This window comes from Pristiophorus japonicus, unplaced genomic scaffold (assembly GCF_044704955.1).
Source record: "Pristiophorus japonicus isolate sPriJap1 unplaced genomic scaffold, sPriJap1.hap1 HAP1_SCAFFOLD_134, whole genome shotgun sequence".
NCBI classification, from domain to species: domain Eukaryota; kingdom Metazoa; phylum Chordata; class Chondrichthyes; family Pristiophoridae; genus Pristiophorus; species Pristiophorus japonicus.
In genome coordinates, this window is record NW_027251008.1 from 1,441,319 (window position 1) to 1,460,135 (window position 18,817).

An 18,817-nucleotide genomic window follows, 5' to 3' on the forward strand; every position below is an offset into this window, starting at 1 on the left:
TGCACACAGAGTCGTTGCTATGTGCGTGTGTGTGTAAACAAAACACATCATTCTTAATCTTTGCGAGAGATAAGCTACTTTCTGCACCAGTTATTATCCAGCATTTTATTTCCTATTATTTACAATGTAATTGCAGAGTGTTTAATGCAGTTACCATTTATTGATGACACATTTTCCAGTGCGCTATTGTTTAGAAAGTGATGACAGAATGACCATTCCGTTACCAAGGTGACCATGTCTGTCCGCAGTATTCAGTGGGAAGGGGATTAAATCTTTGCTCTGGGATTTGGACGCTGTGGGAATATCGGCGCAAAATCACACGTTTTAATGTGAAATATGTCTGTTTTCTCACATGTCGACCGGCTGTGAGAAATGGAACTTTAAGTAACAAATGGTGGGGCTCGTCCGCGAACCTCTCACATATCAAATGTGATCATCCCAAAGCAAAAGTTACAGCACTAGACCAACGAGCCGCCGACAGTAAGGAGTGCAGCTCTCAGAATCTGACGGTAGTGAGAAAAGATATTCGGCCCACCGTGCTTGTGCTGTCCCTCAGAGACCTATCGAATTGGTCCCCCTCTCCATAGTACAACAAATGTTCTCCTTTTGACGAATATATTATTAATTTGAGACATGACATGAGCAAAGTACAGCATCCTTGCAAGGAAAAGGGGAATTTGGCGATGAGGTTAAATGTGAATGACAAAACGACCAGGAAGGTCAAAGCTGTAAGACAATGACGATGAGAATGGGATTCGAACCCGTTGCACAGAGCCCATTAGCAGTCCATCACCTTAGCCTCTCGGCCACGTCGTCTCTTCTTTAACACATCGTCAGCCATGCAATCTCCTGCTTTTTGTATCCAAACAAAAATAATGTGCAAGAAAGTCCAAGAAAGTCCACTTCACAGCTTGCTATGCCCGTGCATGCAGATCGAAAATGATGAAAAAGCAAACAGCCTTCCTTGACTTCAGGTGAGTGACTGGAAGAAATGGTTGTTTTCTCGGCAGAATCAAAAGAAAAAATGTAAAATTTCACACAACGAGCTTAGTTGACCGCGGCAGGACTCGAACCTGTAATCTTCTGATAATTTCGCGGTTTTAATCGAAGTCAGACGCCTTATACATTAGGCCACGGGCAACACGATCCATTGTGTTACAGTGTATATTGCGAGCAGATTCGGGGCAACTGCAATATCAAGGAGTGGATTTCGGAAAAGATGAGCATATTTCGAGTGAGTGAACAAACGCACGGCGATTTGGGTGCGCACCGGCGCAAGCAACCCCAATGTAAATTGAAACACAACAGTTTAACAATTCGGTCATTGCAGCTGAAATCATACTCCTTTTCAAACTAGACAGGATGACCCGGGTTTATGAGAAAATCCGTTACAAAGGGAAAGATTATGAACTGGAACTGACAACCAGCTCGTTTTAACAGACACAGAATGATCCGGGACTGCAAGGACATCGCTTTTACCCAGATGCAGAGTGACCATTAACTGACAGCAGTTCCATTATAAAAGAATAAAGTGAGATTTCTATCATCGCTGAAGGCAAGTGTGCAGTGGGGCTCATGACCACGCGGGGCAGAGACGGTTATTGAAGCCACAGGTGATAGACAGGCAGGAATGAGTGAGGGACGTAAAACCATCCCAGACTGACATATATATATATATTTAATATTTTAAGAAAATAAATGCATTTACATTTTATTTAAAAAAATTGAATTTGAGTTGTTTTAAATAAATAAATAATTGATTCATAATCGATATATTTTTTGATTGAAGTAAGGCTGTGTGACTGGAAGAATTTCATTGTAAATGAGGGGTGCAGTGAAGCATTACCCAAACACAGTAAGCCCATGGTGGAAGACAAGTCACGAGGAAAGATGTGGGCTTCAAAGGCGATCTTTTAAAGTCGCGTGTGTCTTTCTGCTGGATCTGACAGCAGCTGCTTGTGCTGTGAAAGAGGTCAAATGTAATAGAACAGGCGGAACAGAAAAAGCATATTTCTTTTGGAAATTCAAAATTTGGGATTACATATAAATATACACATATTTATAAATGTATAAACAAAGTCAGTCAGTCAGTCATGTCTTGTCTTATCTTATCTTGTGTTGATTTGATTTGAATTTGAAAATAAGGTTGCAAGATGTCGTCATATCACACAGCCCACACGCAAGCCCTGGCTAAAATCGTTATATTTCTAACTTGTTCATTTACCCTTCCTTCAGATGTGGAATAGCAAAATCCCACAGCAGATTCTTCTACCGTCAGAGAGTCCACGAAGGAGTGTTCAATCAAATCAGTACGGTTTCAAGTTGCATGTAATACATTTTTCTCACATGACAGTAAGATTGCACAGCACGTTTGAACACACTCTGGCTTACACAAACACACAAACAAACTAAAATTCCTGCACCCTGCAAAGGCAGTCTTTGAAATTTTAAATTGGAAATCCGGGATAGACAGCACATCACTTTTAAACAGACACAGAATGATGCGGGGCTGATAGCACACCATTTTAAACAAACAGAGAATGATCTCGGACAGACAGCACATCCCCTTAAAAGGGACACTGAAATAGAATGAATAAAAACAGATAAATACGTAAAACTCGGCAGGTCGTGCAGATTTTGTGGATGATGAATCCGGTTTCACGTTCTGTCGGATAATGATTCCGATATTTTAGGAAAAAGTTAAAGATTACAGATTTTTTCAACAACAATAGCGCCCGGAAAAAATACGCAGCGAGAAAGGTCAAATGGGAACGTCTGTGATACAGTGGAACGCAGGAGTGATTAAATAATAAAAGCACAATGGAGAAAGGCAAAGTGGGTGGTAATCGGGCAATAACGTAACAAAGGATGGCCCAGAGGAGGTGTTAGTGGGAATAGCAGAACCATTTCCAAACAATGGCAGCGGTGCTTATCATCCGATACGCTGAACATAATGTTGAGGCCAGAAGGCGAGAACATGCCTACAATATAGGGTGTCACCGCCTTTTAATCAGACCAGGCAGCTTGGCCAGCCCGGATTGATTTCCTGTCCGCTTTGAATTCGGTAGCCAAGGGACGAATTCAAAAGGCAGCTTCTCTCATCTTTTCAGCTCTAGAGAAACAGGACACACTCATATTCAGGGCAGAGGTGGAGATTGACGCTGAATGTATGCTTGTCCCAATTGAGGTGAACTTATGCGCACAGACAGGAAGATATACTGATCAAGTATCGGCCGGAACCAAACAAGGCTTTAGGTTATCCAACGAGTCACAGAGCCGAGTACCTCTGAGATATTTTAACTTTACTCAGTTTGTCGGGTTTCACTTTGCTCTGGGCTTTGGATGCTAAGGGAACATCGGCGCAAAATCACACGTTTTAACGTGAAACATGTCTGTTTTCTCACATGTCTAGTGGCTGTGAGAAGGGGATTTTTGAGTAAAACATGGCGGGGCTCGTCCGGGATTTGGTCCGAGACCTCTCTCATTTCAAATGTGATCATTCCGAAGCGAAAATCATACACCTAGATCAAAGAGCCTCCGACAGTGAAAAGTCCAGCTCTCAGATTCTGATGGTGGTGAGAAAAGATATTAGGCCCATCGTGCATGTGCTGTCTCTCAGAGACCTATCTAATTAGTGCCCCTCGCCATTGTCTTGCAACTGTCCTCCTTTTGACGAATATATTATTAATTTGAGACATGACATGAGGAAAGTACAGCATCCTTGGAAGTAAAAGGGGAATTGGCGTTGAGGTTAAATGTGAATTACAAAACGAGGTCAAAGCTGTAAGACAACATCGACGAGGATGGGATTCGAACCCTTGCGTGCAGAGCACAATAGATGAGCAGTCCATCGCCTTAACCGCTCGGCCACCTCGTCACTTGTGCAGCGCATCGTCAGCCATTCAATCTCCTGCTTTTTGTATCCAGACAAAAATAATGTGCAAGAAAGTCCATTTCACAGCTTGCTCTGCCCGTGCATTCAGATCGACATTGATGAAAACGTGTCATGAGATTTCTCAAGCAAACAGCCTTCCTTTACTTCAGGTGAGTGACTGGAAGAGATGGTTGGTTTCTCGTCAGAAGCACAAAAAAAATGTAAAATTTCAGGCAGCAAGCTCAGTTGACCGCGGAAAGACTCCAAACTGTAATTTGCTGATAACTTCGCGGTTAAAATCGAAGTCAGACGCCTTATTCTTTAGGCCACGGGGCCTCTGCCAACAGTAGCCGTTGTGTTATTGCGTCTATTACGAGCAGATTCGGGGCAACTGCAATATCAAGGACTGGATTTCGGAAAAGATGAGCATATTTCGAGTGAATGATCAGATGCACGGCGATCTGGTTGTGCACCGGCGCAGGCAATACCAATGTAAATTGAAACACAACAGTTTAACAATTCGGTCATTGCAGCTGAAATCATACTCCTTCTCAAACTATACAGGATGACCCGGGTTTATGAGAAAATCCGTTTCAAAGGGAAAGATTATGAACCGGAACTGACAACCAGCCCGTTTAAACAGACACAGAATGATCCGGGACTGCAAGGACATCGCTTTTACCCAGTTGCAGAATGACCTTTTGCAAACAGCAATTCTTTTTTAAAAGAATACATTGAGATTTCTATCATCACTGAAGGCAATTGTGTATTGGGCCTCAGGACCACGCGGGGCAGAGACGTTTATTGACGCCACAGGCAGGAAGGAGGGAGGGACGTAAAACCAGCCCAGATTGAAATATATATATATGTAACATTTTAAGAAAATGAATGCATTTAATTTTATGTTAAAAAATTGAATTTGAGATGTTTTAAATAAATAAATAATTGAGTCATAATCGATATATTTTTTGTTTGAAGGAAGGCTATGTGACTGGAAGAATATCATTGGAAATGAGTGGTGGAGTCAATCATTACCCAAACACAGTAAGCCCATGGTGGAAGACAAGTCACGAGGGAAGATGTGGGCTACAAAGGCGATCTTTTAAAGTCGCGTGTTTATTTCTGCTGGATCCGACAGCAGCTGCTTGTGCTGTCAAAGAGGTCAAATGTAATATACCCCGTTGCAGGCGGAACAGAAAAAGCATATTTATTTTTGACGTTCAAAATTTGGGATTACATATATATATATATATACACATATTTATACATGTATAAACAAAGTCAATCAGTCAGTCATGTCATGTCTTGGTTAGATTTGATTTGAATTTGAAAATAAGGATGGAGGATATCATCATATCACAGAGCCCACACGCAAGCCCTGGCTAAAATCGCTATATTTCTAACTTGTGTATTTTCCCTTCTTTCAGATGTGGAATAGCAAAATCCCACAGCAGATTCATCTACCGTCAGAGAGTCCACGAAGGAGTGTTCAATCAAATCAGTGCGGTTTCAAGTTCATGTAATGCATTTTTCTCACATGACAATGTGATCGCACAGCACGTTTGAACACACTCTGGCTTACACAAACAAACAAACAAACTAAAATTCCTGCACCCTCCAAAGGCAGTTTTTGAAATTTGAAAATGGAAATCCGGGACTGCACATCGCTTTTAAACAGGCACAGCATGATGCGGGTCAGATAGTACGCCATTTTAAATAGTCAGAGAATGATCTTGGACAGACAGCACATCCCCTTAAAAGGGACACGGAAATAGAATGAATAAAAACAGATAAATATGCAAAACTCGGCAGGTCGTGCAGATTCTGTGAAGGAAGAATCCGGTTTGACGTTCTGTCGGATAATCATTCCGATATTACAGGAAAAAGTTAAAGATTACAGATTTTGTCAACAAAAATAGCGCCTGGAAAAAATACGCAGCCAGAAAGTTCAAATGGGAACATCTGTGATACAGTGGAACGCAGGAGTGATTAAATAATAAATGGCACAATGGAGAAAGGCAAAGTGGGTCGTAATCGGGCAATAACGTAACAAAGGATGGTCCAGAGGACGTGTTCGTGGGAATAGCAGAACTATTACCAGACAATCGGAGCGGTGCTTATGATCCGATACGTTGAACCAAATGTTGAGGCCAGAAGACGAGAACATGCCTACAATATAGGGTGTCACCACCTTTTAATCAGACCAGGCAGTTTTGCCAGCCCGAATTGATTTCCTTTCCGCTTTGATTTCGGCAGCCAAGGGAATAATTCAAAAGACAGCTTCTCACATCTTTTCAGCTCGAGAAACAGGACGCACTCATATTCAGGGCAGAGGTGGAGATTGACGCTGAATGTATGCTTATCCCAATTGACGTGATAGACAGACAGAAAGATATACTGATCAAGGATTGGCCGGAACTAAACAAGGGACAGGTTATCCAACGAATCACAGAGCCGAGTATCACTGAGATATTTCAACTTTACTCAGTTTGTCGGGTTTCACTTTGCTCTGGGCTTTGGATGCTAAGCGAACATCGGCGCAAAATCTCACCTTTTAACGTGAAACATGCCTGTTTTCTCACATGTCGAGTGGCTGTGAGAACCGGAACTTTGAGTAAAACATGGCGGGGCTCGTCCGGGATTTGGCCCGAGACCTCTCGCATTTCAAATGTGATCATACCAAAGCAAAAATCATACACCTAGACCAACGAGCCGCCGACAGTGAAAAGCGCATCTTTCAGATTCTGATGGTGGTGAGAAAAGATATTAGGCCCAGCGTGCTTGTGCTGTCCCTCAGAAACCTATTTAATTAGTGCCCCTCGCCATTGTCCTGCAACTGTCCTCCTTTTGCCGAATATATTATTAATTTGAGACATGACACGAGGAAAAGTACAGCATCCCTGTCAGTCAAAGGGGAATTTGGCGATGAGGCTAAATGTGAATGACAAAACGAGTCAAAGCTGTAAGAAAACATCGACGAGGATGGGATTCGAACCCGTGCGTGCAGAGCACAATGGATTAGCAGTACATCGCGTCAACCGCTCGGCCACCTCGTCACGTGTGCAAGTCAGCCATTCGATCTCCTGCTTTTTGTATCCAAAAAAAAATAACGTGCAAGAAAGTCCACTTCACAGCTTGCTCTGCCCGTGCATTCAGATCGACAATGATGAAAACGTGTCATGGGATTCCTTCAGCAAACAGTCATCCTGTACTTCAGGTGAGTGACTGGAAGAGATCGTTGGTTTCTCGGCAGAATCACATCAAAAAATGTAACATTTCACGCAGCAAGCTCAGTTGACCGCGGCAGGACTCGAACCTACAATCTTCTGATAACTTCGCGGTTATAATCGAAGTCAGACGCCTTATCCATTAGGCCACGCGGCCTCTGCCAACACGCGCTCTTGTGTTATTGCATCTATTGCGAGCAGATTCGGGGCAACTGCAATAACAAGGACTGGATTTAGGAAAAGATGAGCATATTTCGAGTGAATGATCAGATGCACGGCGATCTGGGTTTTCACCGGCGCAGGCAATACCAATGTAAATTAAAACACAACAGTTTAACAATTCGGTCATTGCAGCTGAAATCATACTCCTTCTCAAACTAGACAGGATGACCCGGGTTTATGAGAAAATCCGTTTCAAAGGGAAAGATTATGAACCGGAACTGACAACCAGCCCGTTTAAACAGACACAGAATGATCCGGGACTGCAAGGACATCGCTTTTACCCAGTTGCAGAATGACCCTTGACTGACAGCAGTTCTCTTTTCAAAGAATAAAGTGAGATTTCTATCATCCCTAAAGGCAATTGTGTATTGGGCCTCAGGACCACGCGGGGCAGAGACGGTTATTGAAGCCACAGGCAGGAAGGGGGGAGGGACGTAAAACCAGCCCAGATTGAAATATATATATATTTAACATTTTAAGAAAATGAATGCATTTAAATTTTATGTTAAAAAATTTGAATTTGAGCTGTTTTACATAAATAATTAATTGAGTCATAATCGATAGATTTTTTGATTGAAGGAAGGCTGTGTGACTGGAAGAATATCATTGGAAATGAGGGGTGCAGTCAATCACTATGCAAACACAGTAAGCCCATGGTGGAAGACAAGTCACGAGGGAAGATGTGGGCTACAAAGGCGATCTTTTAAAGTCGCGTGTTTATTTCTGCTGGATCTGACAGCAGCTGCTTGTGCTGTCAAAGAGGTCAAATGTAATAGAGCACGTTGCAGGCGGAACAGAAAAAGCATATTTATTTTGAAGTTCAAAATTTGGGATTACATATATATATACACATATTTATACATGTATAAACAAAGTCAGTCAGTCAGTCATGTCTTGTCTTGTCTTGTCTTGGTTAGATTTGATTTGAATTTGAAAATAAGGATGGAGGGTATCATCATATCAGACAGCCCACACTCAAGCCCTGGCTAAAATCGCTTTATTTCTAACTTGTGTATTTTCCCTTCTTTCAGATGTGGAAGAGCAAAATCCCACAGCAGATTCTTCTACCGTCAGAGAGTCCACGAAGGAGTGTTCAATCAAATCAGTGCGGTTTCACGTTGCATGTAATTCATTTTTCTCACATGACAGTAAGATCGCACAGCACGTTTGAACACAATCTGGCTTGCACAAACAAATAAACAAACTAAAATTCCTGCTCCCTCCAAAGGCAGTTTTTGAAATTCAGTGCATTGCATTCAGATCGACAATGATGAAAACGTGTCATGAGATTCCTTCAGCAAACAGCCATCCTTTACTTCAGGTGAGTGACTGGAAGAGATGGTTGGTTTCTCGGCAGAATCACGTAACATTTCACGCAGCAAGCTCAGTTGACCGCGGCAGGACTCGAACCTGCAAACTTCTGATAACTTCGCGGTTATAATCGAAGTCAGACGCCTTACCCATTAAGCCACGCGGCCGCTGCCAACTGTAGCCATTGTGTTATTGCATCTATTGCGAGCAGATCTGGGGCAACTGCAATATCAAGGACTGGATTTCGGAAAAGATGAGCATATTTCGAGTGAATGATCAGATGCACGGCGATCTGGTTGCGCACCGGCGCAGGCAATCCCAATATAAATTGAAACACAACAGTTGAACAATTCGGTCATTGCAGCTGAAATCATACTCCTTCTCAAACTAGACAGGATGACCCGGGTTTATGAGAAAATCCGTTTCAAAGGGAAAGATTATGAACCGGAACTGACAACCAGCCCGTTTAAACAGACACAGAATGATCCGGGACTGCAAGGACATCGCTTTTGCCCAGTTACAGAATGACCCTTGACTGACAGCAGTTCTCTTTTAAAAGAATAAAGTGAGATTTCTATCCTCCCTAAAGGCAATTGTGTATTGGGCCTCAGGACCACGCGGGGCAGAGACGGTTATTGAAGCCACAGGCAGGAAGGAGGGAGGGACGTAAAACCAGCCCAGATTGAAATATATATATATTTAACATTTTAAGAAAATTAATGCATTTACATTTTATGTTAAAATAATTGAATTTGAGCTGTTTTACATAAAGAAATAATTGATTCATAATCGATATATTTTTTGATTGAAGGAAGGCTGTGTGACTGGAAGAATATCATTGGAAATGAGGGGTGCAGTCAATCATTATCCAAACACAGTAAGCCCATGGTGGAAGACAAGTCACGAGGGAAAATGTGTGCTACAAAGGCGATCTTTTAAAGTCGCGTGTTTATTTCTGCTGGATCTGACAGCAGCTGCTTGTGCTGTCAAAGAGGTCAAATGTAATAGAGCCCGTTGCAGGCGGAACAGAAAAAGCATATTTATTTTTGAAGTTCAAAATTTGGGATTACATATATATATGCACATATTTATACACGTATAAACAATGTCAGTCAGTCAGTCATGTCTTGTCTTGTCTTGTCTTGATTAGATTTGATTTGAATTTGAAAATAAGGATGGAGGATATCATCATATCACACAGCCCACACGCAAGCCCTGGCTAAAATCGCTTTGTTTCTAACTTGTGTATTTTCCCTTCTTTCAGATGTGGAATAGCAAAATCCCACAGCAGATTCTTCTACCGTCAGAGAGTCCACGAAGGAGTGTTCAATCAAATCAGTGCGGTTTCAAGTTGCATGTAATGCATTTTTCTCAAATTACAGTAAGATCGCACAGCACGTTTGAACACACTCTGGCTTGCACAAACAAACAAACAAACTAAAATTCCTGCACACTCCAAAGGCAGTTTTTGAAATTTGAAAATGGAAATCCGGGACAGCACATCGCTTTTAAACAGGCACAGAATGATGCGGGGCTGATAGTACGCCATTTTAAACAGTCAGAGAATGATCTCGGACAGACAGCACATCCCCTTAAAAGGGACACGGAAATAGAATGAATAAAAACAGATAAATATGCAAAACTCGGCAGGTCGTGCAGATTCTGTGAAGGAAGAATACGGTTTTACGTTCTTTCGGATAATCATTCCGATATTTTAGGAAAAAGTTAAAGATTACAGATTTTTTCGACAAAAATAGCGCTTGGAAAAAATACGCAGCGAGAAAGGTCAAATGGGAACGTCTGTGATACAGTGGAACGCAGGAGTCATTAAATAATAAATGGCACAATGGAGAAAGGCAAAGTGGGTGGTAATCGGGCAATAACGTAACAAATGATGGTCCAGAGGAGGTGTTCGTGGGAATAGCAGAAGCATTACCAGACAATCGGAGCGGTGCTTATGATCCGATACGTTAAACCTAATGTTGAGGCCAGAAGACGAGAACATGCCTACAATATAGGGTGTCACCGCCTTTTAATCAGACCAGGCAGTTTTGCCAGCCCGGATTGATTTCCTTTCCGCTTTGATTTCGGCAGCCAAGGGAATAATTCAAAAGGCAGCTTCTCACATCTTTTCAGCTCGAGAAACAGGACGCACTCATATTCAGGGCTGAGGTGGAGATTGACGCTGAATGTATGCTTATCCCAATTGAGGTGATAAACAGACAGAAAGATATACTGATCAAGGATTGGCCGGAACTAAACAAGGGACAGGTGATCCAACGAATCACAGAGCCGAGTATCTCTGAGATATTTTAACTTTGCTCAGTTTGTCGGGTTTCACTTTGCTCTGGACTTTGGATGCTCAGGGAACATCGGCACAAAATCTCACCTTTTAACGTGAAACATGCCTGTTTTCTCACATGTCGAGTGGCTGTGAGAACCGGAACTTTGAGTAAAACATGGCGGGGCTCGTCCGGGATTTGGCCCGAGACCTCTTGCATTTCAAATCTGATCATACCCAAGCAAAAATCATACACCGAGACCAACGAGCCGCCGACAGTGAAAAGCGCAGTTCTCAGATTCTGATGGTGGTGAGAAAAGATATTAGGCTCATCGTGCTTGTGCTGTCCCTCAGAGACCTATCTAATTAGTTCCCCTCGCAATTGTCCTGCAACTGTCCTCCTTTTGACGAATATATTATTAATTTGAGTCATGACATGAGGAAAGTACAGCATCCCTGTCAGTCAAAGGGGAATTTGGCGATGAGGCGAAATGTGAATGAGAAAACGAGGTCAAGCATGTAAGACAACATCGACGAGGATGGGATTCGAACCCTTGCGTGCAGAGCACAATGGATTAGCAGTCCATCGCCTTAACCGCTCTGCCACCTCGTCACGTGTGCAACGTATCGTCAGCCATTCGATCTCCTGCTTTTTGTATCCAAACAAAAATAACATGCAAGAAAGTCCACTTCACAGCTTGTTCTGCCCGTGCATTCAGATCGACAATGATGAAAACGTGTCATGAGATACCTTCAGCAAACAGCCATCCTTTACTTCAGGTGAGTGACTGGAAGAGATGGTTGGTTTCTCGGCAGAATCACATCAACAAACGTAACATTTCACGCAGCAAGCTCAGTTGACCGCGGCAGGACTCGAACCTGCGATCTTCTGATAACTTCGCGGTTATAATCGAAGTCAGACGCCTTATCCATTGAGCCACGCGGCCGCTGCCAACTCTAGCCATTGTGTTGTTGCATCTATTGCGAGCAGATCCGGGGCAACTGCAATATCAAGGACTGGATTTCGGAAAAGATGAGCATATTTCGAGTGAATGATCAGATGCACGGCGATCTGGTTGCGCACCGGCGCAGGCAATCCCAATGTAAATTGAAACACAACAGTTGAACAATTCGGTCATTGCAGCTGAAATCATACTCCTTCTCAAACTAGACGGGATGACCCGGGTTTATGAGAAAATCCGTTTCAAAGGGAAAGATTATGAACCGGAACTGACAACCAGCCCGTTTAAACAGATCTCTCACACACACCCGACAGCCAGGCTTTCTCTCCATCCATCCCGCCAAGCAACTAGTGTCTATCTCCGCCCACCACCCCCGCGACAACAAACAGGCTCCCACCCACGAACAGGGTTCCACCCTTAAACAAAAACCAGGCTCTCGACCACGACCCTGCTACAACCAAGCTATGTCTCCCCCGGACTCCAACAACCAGGCGCTATCTCCTACCCCGCCTCCAACAACCAGACTCGCTCCACACACACCCGCAAAAACCAACCAGGCTAATCCCGCGATGCCCCAAAAATCAGACTTCTCTATCTCCATTCTCCAACCAACCCTGCAGTTCTGTTCGCCTCATCGCAGGAAGAATGTGATTGCACTCGTGAGCGTGCAGAGGAGATTTACTCGGATGCTGCCTGGAATGGAGAAATTTAGTTTTGAGGACATATTGGATAGGCTCGCTTTGTTCTCATTGGAACAGAGAAGTTTGACGGGATACCTCATTGATGTTTACACAATATAGAGGGACGTGGACATAGTGGATAATAATGCCAATTTCCATTGGTGGAGAGATCTATTACGAAGTGGCATAGATTTAATGTGGTGATGGAAGGTTGAGAGGGGATTTTAGTGGGGCTTCTTTCCGCAGAGGCTTGAACATATCTGAAAATCACTGCCTCGAAGATGGTGGTGCAGAATGCCTCACCACTTTTAAGAGATGGTTCGATGCACACTGAACATGCCGTAACATGCAGGGTTAGGGACCGAGAGTTGGTAATTGGGTTAAGAACATAAGAAGATAATAATTGGGAATCGGTGGCGGCCATCTAGCCCCTCGAGCTTGCTCCGCCATTCAACAAGATCTTGGCTGATCTTGCCTTGGACTCAATATCACTTACCCGCCTGCTCCCCGTAACCCTTAATTCCCTTATTGGTTAAAAATCTATCTATCTGTGATTTGAATACATTCAATGAGCTAGCCTCAACTGCTTCCTTGTGCAGAGAATTACAGAGGTTCACAACCCGCTGTAAGAAGAAATTCCTTCTCAACTCGGTTTTAAATTGGCTCCCCCGTATTTTGAGGCTGTGGTCCCTAGTTCTAGTCTCCCCGACCAGTGGGTACAACCTCTATCTTGTCTATCTGTTTCATTACTTTACATTTTTCTGCAAGATCACCACTCATCCTTCTGAACTCCAACGAGTAAAGACCAATCTACTCAATCTATCATCATAAGGTAACCCCCTCATCTCCGGAATCAGCCTAGTGAATCGGCTCTGTACCCATTCCAAAGCTAGTGTATCCTTCCAAAAGTAAGGTGACCAAAACTGCACGCAGTACTTCAGGTGCGGCCTCACCAATACCCTGTACAGTTGCAGCAGCACCTCCCTGCTTTTGTACTCCATCTCTCTCGCAATGACGGCCAACATTCCATTCGCCTTCCTGATTACCTGATGCACCTGCAAACTAGCTTTTTGGGATACATGCACAAGGACCCCCAGGTCCCTCTGCACGGCAGTATGTTGTAATTTCTCCCCATTCAAATAATATTACATTTTGCTGTTTTTTTTTCAAGGTGGATCACCTCACATTTTCTGACATTGTATTCCATCTGCCAAACCTCAGCCCATTCGCTTAACCTATCTAAATCTCTTTGCAGCCTCTCCGTGTCCTCTACACAACACGCTTTCCCACTAATGTTTGTGCCATCTGCAAATTTTGTTACACTACACTCTACCCCTTTTCCACTTCATCTATGTATATTGTGAACATTTGTGGTCGCACCACCGATCCTTGTGGCATACCACTAACCACCGATTTCCTTCCCGCAAATAACCCATTTATCCCGACTCTCTGCTTTCTGTCAACCAGCCAATTATTTATCCATGCTAATACATTTCCTCTGACTCCGCCTAACTTTATCTTCTGCAGTAACCTTTTGTGTGGCACCTTATCGAATGCCTTTTTGAAATCTAAATTAAACCAATCCATCGGTTACGCCTCTATCCACCATGCTCGTTATATACTCAAAGAATTCCAGTAAATTAGTTAAACATGATTTCCCCTTCATTAATCCATGTTGCGTCTGCTTGATTGCACTATTCCAATCTAGATGTCCCGCTATTTCTTCGTGAATGATAACTTCAAGCATTTTCCCCACTACAGATGTTAAACTAACTGGCATATAGTTATCTGCCTTTTGTCTGCCCCCTTTTTCAACAGAGGCGTTACTTTTGCTGCTTTCCAATCCACTGGTACCTTCTAAGAGTCCAGAGAATGTTGGTAGATTATAACGAATGCATCTGCTATAACTTCCACCATCTCTTTTAATTCCCTGAGTTTCATTTCATCAGGACCAGGGGACTTGTCTACGTTGAGTCCCATTAGCTTATCCAGCACTACCCCCCTAGTGATCGTGATTATATCAATGTCTTCCCTTCCCACATTCCCGTGACCAGCAATTTTTGGCATGGTTTTTGAGTCTTCCACTTTGAAAACCGAAGCAAAATAATTTTTTAAGTTCTCATCCATTTCCACATTTCCCATTATTAAATCCCCCTTCTCATCTTCGAAGGGACCAACATTTACTTTAGTCACGCTTTTCTGTTTTATGTATCGGTAAAAGCTTTTATTATCTGTTTTTATGTTTTGCGCAAGTTACTTTCGTAATCTATCTTTCCTTTCTTTATTGCTTTCTTAGTCATTCGTTGCTGTTGTTTAAAATGTTCCCAATCTTCTAGTTTTCCACGAACCTTGGCCACCTTATTGGTTTTAAATTTGATACTCTCCTTTAATCCTTGGTTATCCACGGCTGGTTGTCCCTTCTCTTACCAGCCTTCTTTTTCACTGGAATATATTTTTGTTGAGCACTATGAAACAGGTCCTTAAAATGCCTCCAGAGTTCCTCCATTGTGCCACCGTTCAGTCTGTGTTTCCAGTCGACTTTAGCCAACTCTGCCCTCATCCCACTGTAATCCCCCTTTCTTAAGCATAGTACACTCGTTTGAGACACTAATTCCTCACCCTCAATCTGTATTACAAATTCAACCATACGGTGATCACTTATTCCGAGAGGATCATTTTCTCAGAGATCGTTTATTATTCCTGTCTCATTACACAGGAAAAGATATAAGATCGCTTGCTACCATGTAGGTTCTGTAACATACAGTTCTAAGAAACAATCCCGGATGCATTCTATGGATTCCTCCTCAAGGCTACCCCGTGAGATTTGATTTGACCAATCGATATGTAGGTAAAAATCCCCCATGATTACTGCCGTTCCTTTTTCACATTCCTCCATTATTCCCTTGATTACCGCCCGCCGTATCGTGAAGTTATTATTTGGGGGCCTACAAACAACGCCCACCATTGACTTTTTCCTCTTACTATCTCTAATCTCCACACACAATGATTTAACATTTTGTTCATTAGAGCCAATATCATCTCTCACAACGGCCCTGATATCATCCTTTATTAACAGAGCTACCTCACCTCCTTTTCTTTCTTGTCCATCTTTCCTAATTGTCAGATACCCCTCTATGTTTAATTCCCAGTCTTGGCCTCCCTGCAACCACGTTTCTGTAATGGCCACCAAATCATACACATTTGTAAAGATTTGTGCCGTCAACTCATTTACTTTATTTCGAATGCTGCATTGCGTTTAGGTAGAGTGAATTAATACTAGTTTTTAAAACATGATTTTTCGTTTTGACCCCTCTTGCAGTCCCTTTGTATTCATACATATTGTCCCTTTCTATCACCTTATGGTTTGCACTTTCCCCAGTGCTACTCTGCTCTGTCGCCTCCTCCCTTTTGCATTCTATCTTTGGCTCCTATTCATCTAAGCTCTCACCCGCTCTAACTAGCTCAGAGCCCTCTCCTGTGTTCCGAATACTCCTTGTACTGAGGCACCGAGCTTTCATGCTTGCCTTTTTATTACACTTTGACCCTTTAGAATTATGTTGTACAGTGGCCCTTTCTTTTTTTTGCCTTGCGTTTCTCCGCCCTCTACTTTTACTCATCATCTTTCTGTCCTTTGCTTCTGTCTCCATTTTGTTTCCCTCTGTCTTCCTGCATTGGATCCCATCCCCCTACCTTATTAGTTTAACTCCTCCCCAGCAGCACGAGCAAACACCAGGACATTGGTTCTTGTCCTGCCCAGCTGCAGACCGTCCGATTTGTACTGGTCTCACCTCTCCCAGAACCGCTTCCAATGCCCCAGGAATTTGAATCCCTCCCTGCTGCACCACTGCTCAAGCCACGTATTCATCTGAGCCATCCTGCGAATCCTACTCTGACTAGCACGTGGAACTTGTAGCAATCCCGAGATTTCTACTTTTGAGGACCTACGTTTTAAATTCAGCTCCTTGCTCCTTAAATTGATCTTGTAGGACCTCATCCCTTTTTTCACCTTTCTCGTTGGTACCAATGAGCACCACGACAACTGGCTGTTCACCCTCCCTTTTCAGAAATCCCTGCACCCACTCCAGGTCATCCTTGACCCTTGCACCAGGGAGGCACCCTATCAACCTGGAGTCTCTTTTGCACCCGCAGAAATGTCTTCTATTCCCCTTACAATCGAATCCCCTATCACTATCGCTCTCTCACTCTTTTGCCTGTCCTCCTGTGCAGCAGACCCAGCCACGGTGCGATGAACTTGGCTGCTGCTGCCCTCCTCTGACGAGGCATCCTCCTCAACAGTACTCAGAGCGGTGTATCTGTTTTGCAGGGGGATGACCGCAGGGGACCCATGCACTACCTTCCTTGCACTGCTCTTCCGTATGATCTTCCATTCCCTCTCTGGCTGTGGATCCTTCACCTGCGGTAAGACCAACTCGCTACACGTACTTCTCGCGTCATTCTCAGCATCGTGGATGATCCAGAGTAAATCCACCCTAAGCTACAATTCCGCAACGCGGACCGTCAGGAGCTGGAGGCGGATACACTTTCCGCACAAGTAGTCGTCAGGGACACCGGAAGTGTCTCTGAGTTCCCACATGGTACAGGAGGAGCATATCACGTGACCGAGCTCTCCTTCCTTGATTTCACTCTTAGATACACTTAAATTGGCGACAACAATGCTAAAGTTTACTCACTGTTAAAGAAGCGAAATAAGAAAAGCTTCTCAACAACCAATAGCCAATCACTTACCCCCTTGGCTGTGACGTCACCTTTCTATTTCTTTCTACTTCTTTGTCGCCTCCTCCTCGACGCTGCCCGAACTCCTGAACTCGCGGCCTTTTTATAGGCCTCCGACCCCGGACTGTCGCCTCCTCCTCGACACTGCCCGAACTCCTGACCTCGCGGCCTTTTTAGAGGCCTCTGACCCCGGACTGTCGCCTCCTCCTCGACGCTGCCCGAACTCCTGAACTCGCGGCCTCGATAACCTCTTGTAACCCGGCTGCTATAATGGTAAGTACTGCAGGGAAGCGAATAAGACCAGGATGATCTCCTGGATTGTTTAGATCACCTGGATATGTCGGTGAGTAAGTTTCCCAGAAATGGCCTGGTTTCTAACTTGTGTTTGCATCTTCCACGGATCCCATTTCTCCGGTTAGGGTGGAGTGTAGAATGTTTCAGCTGAAGAGTTTTGCAATTGTGAGGGATGGACTGGTTGTACTGGTGCTCTTTGCATTTCCGCCATTGCTCATACGTTTATAGAGAACTTTGAGGGCAGCTGACTGAGGGCCGCGTGGCTTTTACTTGGCCAGCATGGTGACGCTGGGTCAAAACGGCCTCCTTCTGCACTTTAAATTTCTATGTTTGTATGTTTCTACAACCAGGCTCGCTCTCTGCCCCCATCCCCAACTACCAGGCACTCTCGCCCTGCAAGAAACATGCTCCCATTTCCTGCACCCCAGACAGAAGCAGGATCTCTCTAACCGCTCTCCCCCAACAACTAGGCTCTCTCTCCCCAACCAACAACAACCTCTCTCTCTTTCCCCCCTGCCCAGCTTTAAGGTTCTCGCTCCACGCCCTCCCTCTAAACAACCAGTCTCTCTCTCGCTCCTCCCCCCCTCACCAACAACCACGTTCTAGCTGTTGAATAAGTACGGAGGGGTTTGAAGTCTTCAGCGAGAAACGGCACAGCGCCATATTCTCAAGGGCAATTGGGGATGGATAACAAGTGCCCAGATTCCATGCACATAGAAACATAGAAACATAGAAAATAGGTGCAGGAGTAGTACTTCGACCCTTCGAGCCTGCCCACCATTCAATAAGGGCATGACGGAACATTCTCCTTAGTACCCCTTTCCTGATTTCTCTCCATATGCCTTGATCCCTTTAGCCGCAAGGGTCATATCTAACTCCCTCTTGAATATATCCAACGAACTGGCATCAACAATTCTCTGCGTTTGGGAATAAACAACTATCTTAATGAAGCAGTTTCTCCTCCTCTCAGTCCTAAATGGCTTTATCCTTATCCTTAGATTGTCTCCCATGTTTCTGGACTTCACCAACATCGGGAACATTCTTCCTGTATCTAACCTGTCCTGTCCCGTCAGAATTGTATATGTTTTTTATGAGATGCCTTCTCATCCTTCTAAACTCCAGTGAATAAATGCCAAGCCGAACCAATCTCTCCTCATATGTCAGTCCAGCCATCCTGGCAATCAGTCTGGTGAACCTTCGCTACACTCGCACAATAGCAAGCATGTTTTTCC

General features: G+C 43.9%; 5 non-coding genes across 5 annotated transcripts; all 5 read right to left on the reverse strand.

Moving 5' to 3' along the window:
- Nucleotides 1-3,795: 3,795 nt before the first annotated feature.
- On the reverse strand, nucleotides 3,796-3,877 carry trnas-gcu (transfer RNA serine (anticodon GCU)). Its single transcript has one exon. It is a non-coding gene; the product is annotated as a tRNA-Ser (tRNA).
- A 3,292-nt stretch (nucleotides 3,878-7,169) lies between these two features.
- Nucleotides 7,170-7,258, reverse strand: trnar-ucg (transfer RNA arginine (anticodon UCG)). Its single transcript is given in 2 exon segments — nucleotides 7,170-7,205; nucleotides 7,222-7,258. It is a non-coding gene; the product is annotated as a tRNA-Arg (tRNA).
- A 1,454-nt stretch (nucleotides 7,259-8,712) lies between these two features.
- trnar-ucg (transfer RNA arginine (anticodon UCG)) lies at nucleotides 8,713-8,801 on the reverse strand. Its single transcript is given in 2 exon segments — nucleotides 8,713-8,748; nucleotides 8,765-8,801. It is a non-coding gene; the product is annotated as a tRNA-Arg (tRNA).
- Nucleotides 8,802-11,446: 2,645 nt separating this feature from the next.
- On the reverse strand, nucleotides 11,447-11,528 carry trnas-gcu (transfer RNA serine (anticodon GCU)). The gene has a single exon. It is a non-coding gene; the product is annotated as a tRNA-Ser (tRNA).
- Nucleotides 11,529-11,773: 245 nt separating this feature from the next.
- trnar-ucg (transfer RNA arginine (anticodon UCG)) lies at nucleotides 11,774-11,862 on the reverse strand. The gene is given in 2 exon segments: nucleotides 11,774-11,809; nucleotides 11,826-11,862. It is a non-coding gene; the product is annotated as a tRNA-Arg (tRNA).
- Between the last annotated feature and the right edge of the window lie 6,955 nt (nucleotides 11,863-18,817).